The sequence below is a fragment of the Ictidomys tridecemlineatus genome, chromosome 3 (genome assembly GCF_052094955.1).
Source record: "Ictidomys tridecemlineatus isolate mIctTri1 chromosome 3, mIctTri1.hap1, whole genome shotgun sequence".
NCBI classification, from domain to species: domain Eukaryota; kingdom Metazoa; phylum Chordata; class Mammalia; order Rodentia; family Sciuridae; genus Ictidomys; species Ictidomys tridecemlineatus.
The window spans coordinates 68,195,638-68,202,827 of NC_135479.1; the positions used below are offsets into that span (position 1 = coordinate 68,195,638).

At 35.9% G+C, this 7,190-nt stretch overlaps 1 pseudogene; it reads left to right on the top strand.

Moving 5' to 3' along the window:
• The first annotated feature begins 5,455 nt into the window (after nt 1-5,455).
• LOC144376572 (small nucleolar RNA U13) lies at nt 5,456-5,564 on the top strand (annotated as a pseudogene).
• Nucleotides 5,565-7,190: the final 1,626 nt, after the last annotated feature.

Consider the following 7,190-nt stretch of genomic DNA (forward strand, 5'->3'; position numbering starts at 1 on the left):
GGAACTGAACAGATAGTTTATGGAAAAAGAAAGACAATTGATCAACAAATACATGAAAAAGTGTTCCAACACCTCTAGCAATTAGAGAAATACAAATGAAAACTACTCTAAGATTTCCTCTCACTGCTGTCAGAATTGCAATCATCAAGAATACAGGCAACAATTAATGTTTGTGAGGATGTGGTGAAAAAGCCACACTCGTACATTGCTGGTGAAACTGAAAATTGGTGCAACCACTATGTAAAGCAGTATAGAGAGTCCTCGGAAAACTGGGAATGGAACCAGCATTTGACTCAGCCATCCAACTCCTTGGTTTATATCCAAAGAACTTAAAATCAGCATTCTATAGTTCCTGAATAGATGAATGGATAAATAAAATGTAATATATATATATATATATATATATGTGTGTGTGTGTGTGTGTGTGTGTGTGTGTGTGTGTGTGTGTGTGTTTCAATGGAATATTACTTAGCTTTAAAGAAAAGTGAGATTATGGCATTTAGTAGTAATGAGTGGAGTTGGAGAATATCATCCTAAGCAAAATAAGACAAACCCACATAACAAAAGGCTGAATGTTTTCTCTAATATGTGAATGTTATTTCACAATAAAGTGGTGGCACAAGGGAAGAATTACATTACCTTAGATTAGATAGAGAAAGTGATGGGAGGGGAGGGAAGGGGAGGGCATGTGAGGCTAGGAAAGACAGTAGAATGAAACAGACATTATTACTGTAGGTATATACGTGATTACATGACCAATATAACTCTGCAACATGTACACTCAGAAAAATGAGAATTATATCACATCTCTGTATGACATAGCAAAGTACATAACTACATTCTAATGTCATATATAATTAAAATAAATAAAAAACTCATTACAATTGAAATGTATAAATGTAAGTCAAATAGTAAAAAAACTCAACTGAAAAATGATAATGCATCAAAAATCACATGAATGGACTCATAAGAGTTTACAGTAACAGAAGACAGAATAGCTTGAATGATAAAATGTATATAAATAGCGAAGTATAATTCACAGAATGGAAAAAATGAGTATAAACTGATAAGTAAACTGCTATAGGAGAGTTCTTCCTTATAGAATTCACATTAATGAATGAAGTAATGCAATTCGTTAAAAAAAAATCACCATTACAATACTGTAATAATTGTTGCAGGAAATGACCACAATGGGTGCTAAAAATAGTGGACAAAAGGTTAAAGAAAATCAATATATTTGCATGGACTAAAATGAACATCAACCAAGACAATTAATAATTAAAAAAGAAAATTATTAACTTTAAAGTGGAGAATAAACCAGGCAATGTGGTGCACACTTATAACTTGAGAGTTTGAAGCAGGAGGATCACAAGTATGAGACTGGCTTCAGTAAATTAGTGAGAATCTCAGCAAGTAAGCAAGACCCAGCCTCAAATAATTAACATGACTGAGGATGTAGCTCAGTGGTAAAGTGTTCCTGATTTCAATCTCAGTACCCAAAAGAAGTCATAAGTATATGACTTATCAACATTATATATCCTCTGATATAATTCATTGAGAAGGACACCATAATCACTATTATGTTATTTTCAGCAGAAACAAATATACTCAAAGTAGTCACAAAAATACCATAGAAATAAAAAATGAGTGACACAGTCCAAAATATCTGAGCAGGACTTTTTAACATAGCAAGGTCATAAAAGAAAAGGAAAGGAGCCATGTTTGTGGCTCAGTTGTAGAATGCTTGACTAGTATGCATGAGGCACTGGGTTTGATCCCTGGCACCACATAAAAAATATAAACAAACAAAATAAGAATATTGTGTCCATCTACAACTAAAACATCTTTAAAAAAGGAAAGAATTTTAGTCCTTCAACTAAAAGACTTTCATTGTTTCAAATTTTCACAGATTGGAGGAGGTTACAGACACATGACTATTAAATGTAATGTGAAATTTTGAAACATAAATTGGACATTAGATAAAAAACAAGTGCAATAAAACAAATGATCAAGATAAAATGATTGTAAAAATATTAATTTCTTGATTTTTACAATTATTTGTTAATATTAGGGCAAGTTCAGTGCAGGATATATGAGAACCTTCTACTGGTTTTACAGTTTTGCTGTAAATCTAAAATTTACTCAAAATGAAAAATAAATTAAAGATATTAATGATACATTAGAATTCCTTTTGACATGATTACAAATGCATGGGGTACGATTTGCTCCAGTTCCATACTAAATTCTTACCCTCATCCTCTCCTCCTGCTCCTTTTCCTTTAATGATTTTTCTGCTAGTTATTTACATTTATTTTTCTTAATTACTTTCTTGTGGATACACATATGGATATATATATATATATATATATATATATATATATATATATATATATAGTTAGATGCTTTAAAAACAAATGACAACTTAAAATTAGTCAAACATTTTCAAATTTATTTTCTCCAATGAAAATCAGAGCAGATTCAGTTTGTGATAAATGTCTAATTACATCTACTTTCTATCTTATTTTTAAGCCTATAAAATAATCTTAAGAAATGTAGCATTAAGCAAATCACAGGGAAAATAGAACTTATTAAAAAAGTATAAAGAATTTTTGTTTAAGGTTTTTTTACACCATAACTTCAATTAATTAATTTATTTATATATGGCACTGAGTATTGAACCCAGGGCCTCATGTATACTAGGCAAACATTCTATCACTGAGCCATAACTCCAACCCATATTAGGAATTTTCTGATATGGAAAAGCACTCAAAAATTATTAATCATAACACATACTAAAATCAAAAGAAATAATTCAAATCCTCTTACCAATTTCAGCAGGTCTGATTTTGTTCCCTCAAAGGCTAAGTTTTCTGAGTCTTGAAAGGTTTCTTATGTCCTTTTCCATATTAGTTATACTATTAAAGCGAAGGTAGAGAGTGGTGAGAAAATCTAACCTATACACCACTGAAGGAATTTCTCTCAGTTTATTATGCTGTAAATCAAGCAACTGCAGCTTCTTCATATTATCAAGAGAGTCAGGCAGACTGGTAAGTTAATTTTTACTTAGAGACAATATCATGATATTTACTAGACAGCCCACCACTGCTGGGAGAGACTGCAGTTTGTTCTGTTAATTGAGTCAAGTGTTTGATTGATGCTGGCAATATGTGCATAGACCTCTTGGATAAGTCCAAACACACTGAATTCTCTTCCAGGCATATATTGCTCTTTAGTCACTTCTGCATTACTGGATTTTTTTCCTAGTCCCATGTGCAGGACTTGGCCACTTGATCCTATTGTCAAGTGAAAAAGCCATCCCTAGTTGGACAACACTGGAGACTTTTTGTCTGTCTTTGTCATCTTTCCCTTTGGTTTTAGATTTTACATAATAAAGGGTTTAGTAAATAGTGTAATCCTCTCTGTGTTACCTTCTACCACTGTCTAGACAGCATCTACACAGACTGCATGTGGATGGGCAGCCACACAACAGCACAGCCATCCTTAATACTAGCAGTGAGGTCACAGGGGCAATGTGCAGGATGACTCCCAGGTTTACAGTCTAGCATCTGACATGTACATTAAGAGCTAAGTTCTGTGTGGCTTTAGCCTCAACTTCTTTCTCTCTTCGATCAAAACAGCAGGACTCCTGGCTACTGGAGTGAGGATCTGACCTCAATGCAGGAGCATTATGCAGGAGCAACCCACAGGGGCTGGGGTGGGGTAGATGCAGACTGTTTTGGAACATTCTAGCACTCTTTCTTTCTCCATTATGAGTGCAGATCCTTTAGAAAACCACTCTTATCTCCGAAACAAAGTGGTCAAGTGATCTGCACCACAGCTGTCATTTTCCATGATCCACAGAGAATGTCCCCACAGGATCATATACATTTATGAAGCCTCAGTACAGGAACACAAGACCTGGGTGATATCAAAGGAAGCTGCTGGTCCTGAGAGGCCAGGGACCCCAAAGCTTCCATCCCAAACACAATGCTTGAAGTGGGAAGAATCCCAAAGACAAGACCCATTTCCAAACTTCAAACACAAAACACTGTTCTGGTCCCAAAAAGAACACCAAATGCTACATGACCTCATGCCTGGACTACAGTGGGAAGGCCTCCCCTCCTGGTTTCCCAAGGGGGAGGTAACAGGAGCATTGTCCCTGAACTTCACATCCTAGTCCTGAGTACACTAGCACAAAGGACACGAACAATTCCAATGTATTTAACAAGTAGTAAAAAGTCAATTGATTATCTACATATTAACCCCCTTCTACCAGTTGTAAAAGCACTAGTTTGGAAAAAAAATGAAGACCTTCAAGAAAGAAAAATTGATTACCAAGTTTTATTCTTTGTCACCTAGTCTAGTCATTCCAACTTTTCTGGAGGGGCAAGAGGTGGGGAACTCACTGGATGGCAGTAGTCTGGGGTGCTGCAGCCCCTGTGCTGGCAGGAGGTGGCAGGGAGGAAGAGCCAGCTCCTGGCTTTGGGGTAAAGAGACCCAGCAGGGGTGGGAAAATGGTGGGAGCCTACAGTCCCACACACTGGGCATGGGAGGATAATTAGCAATGGGAGTCCACTGACCTGCTGGCTGAAGATATTTTCTACATGGAGGACCTGCTAGCTGGGAGACGGGTAGCAGACATTCTGAGGTGGGGATGCAAGAGTCCAGATTGCACTCAGTAGCTGAGTGTGGAGTTTTCCCACTTCAGCTGCTGATGCTGGTTGGAGTTCTGGCTGTCCCCAGGGCCAACCTCCTTCTCCTCACAGCTCTCCCACTGGTCAATAGTGATGTCATCGTCCTCCTCCTCCTCTTGAAACTCATGCTGCTCTTCCTCTTTTTGTATCTACTTTATGATGTAAATATTTTTAAGCAAAATTCACAGAAGGAATCTATGGCCTCAAAAAGGTTAAGAAAATTGATAGAGCACAAATACTACATGGCAGAAATACTAAATCTGGCACTGACAAAGACTGAGCAGAGATATTTAGTTTGATTCTGAGTACTGAAAGGAGAATAGCAATAAGGATGGTCAGAATCAAGAAGGACATAGATAAGTTTATATAACTTCCTATTTTATGCTTAACTGCATACTTCAAGTGAACTTCTCAAGTACATTTAGTTTGAGATATATGTTAGAACTTCATACATGTACATTGATAAATGGAATTCATAACTGAATTATAACAGAATGAAAGGTTCAGGAAAAAATGGAAAAAAAAGCAAAAATAAGTATTCAGACCATTTTTTTAGATATTTTCCTGACATCAAATTTTTTTGTATATCATGAAGTTTTGATATGATTATGATAAAGTTATGATATGATTCAATCTGTTATACTAACCAAGATATAATTGATTGCAATGATTTTATGACCTATATAAAAATGAATTAAATTTTAATCATTTATTTCATCATGACAACAATCTTTATTGTAACTTATAAAAATAGAATAAAGATACTTTAGGTTCATAAGTGTGATGATTACTGAGTGTTCATGTGGCTGGTGTGGGAGATGTGCCTTGCTCTACACCTTGTCACTACCTTTGCACATTACTTATCTGTTGTCAAAAAAGGCTAAGGAAGGTATTTTATTAGGTACATTTAAACTCCTTCCTTCTCTCTTGATTTCTTATTTCTTTTTAATAAATGATATAATTCCACCTTACTCTGATCTCTCCTCCTGGGGCCGATGAGACACCCTAGAAATTTTCTAAAAAGAACAAAAAGAATTATCTTTCTTATTACCTTCCAATACATATCACATATTGTCTTGTTTAATTTTCAATTTAACATACTGTCTTGTTCAATTTTCAATTTTTTAATCTTTTTATTTTACAATTCTATACCAACTAAAGGATAAAGTCTAACTCTAAATAATGACAGATCTGAAATTTCTTGATCTCTTTACCCTCTACACATAATTCCAGTATATAATATTTTCACTTCCCTGAACACAGTTGCTTCAAAATATGTTCAGTCCTCATCTCCTGGATGAAAATTTACAGAAAAGCCCTGAAAACTACCCTAAATTGTTTAATTATTGTATTTTGCACATAAAAGTGAACACAAGATTTTTCATTATGTGGATTCACCATTTTCAGAATGTTAATAGTATTTGTATGAGTGTCAATGTTAATTTTTTTACAAGCATAAATACCAAAAGAAATTGATAAAAAATTCTTTAAAATTATTAAGGTACCAACTAATTATAACAAAACCTGAAGTTTTAAGAGGTGAAAAGTCTGGATTACAAGGGCCTTGACTTCCATCAGTGGGTTAAACATTCTAATAGATTAATAATTTGAATGGAGCAGTTTGGTTTATAGCTCATAGTAGAACACCTGCACAGCATGTGTGAAGTCTTGGTTTCCATCTCCAGTACCAACAATAAAACAAATTAATGACTTGAGTGGAAGTATTGGGAGGTGTTGAAAAAGAGAAGCACATCAGGTTGTCTGTAGAAAGTGGGTCCCAGGATGTGGCCTGGAGGATTGTAAGGTCCCTTACTGTCTGTCTATCTTTCTCTCTGCCTGCTTTCTGGAGGCCAAGAGCTGAGCACCTTTCCTCTTTCATGCCCATTCACCAGGAGGTTTCTGAAGTAGAGTTGGCTGACCACACTCTGCCACCATGAGTCAAAATAAACCCTTGCTCCTCAGAGTTGCCCTCCTCAGGTATTTTGGTCACAGTGACGAGGAGCTGACCAACACCCTGTGCATCTGTGTTGTGTTTTCTCTCAGGTCCATGGCCCACTTTAATAGTTGTATAAGGATCGTGACTTAGCTCATTTCCTTTTTGCTAGTGGATGATACCTGTTGCCCCTGATACCCATTGTGGACCAAGCTGCCTTTCCTTCACTGAATTGCTCTCTTGGCTTTGTGCAAAGTTGTCTGGCACATTTCTATGGCTCTCCTGGTGCTCTTTTTCAGACTATTGACCCTGTGTCTCTACCTCTGTCATTGGTTATAGTTGGTCTTTATGCCTGTGAAGATGGGATGAGTCTAGAAGTCTGGTGGACCAACTCCTCAGCTTATTTTTGTTTTTAAACTGTTTTAGCTGTTGTCATTCTTGTGCTTTATCAATACAAAGTTGGCAGTGATGTTGTTTTTGTCGAAAAAGTCTTGATGTGATTTTGATAGGGATTTCTTTGCTCCATGTTTCCTGGTCCTAAGTTTTTTCCTACGTCAAATGGT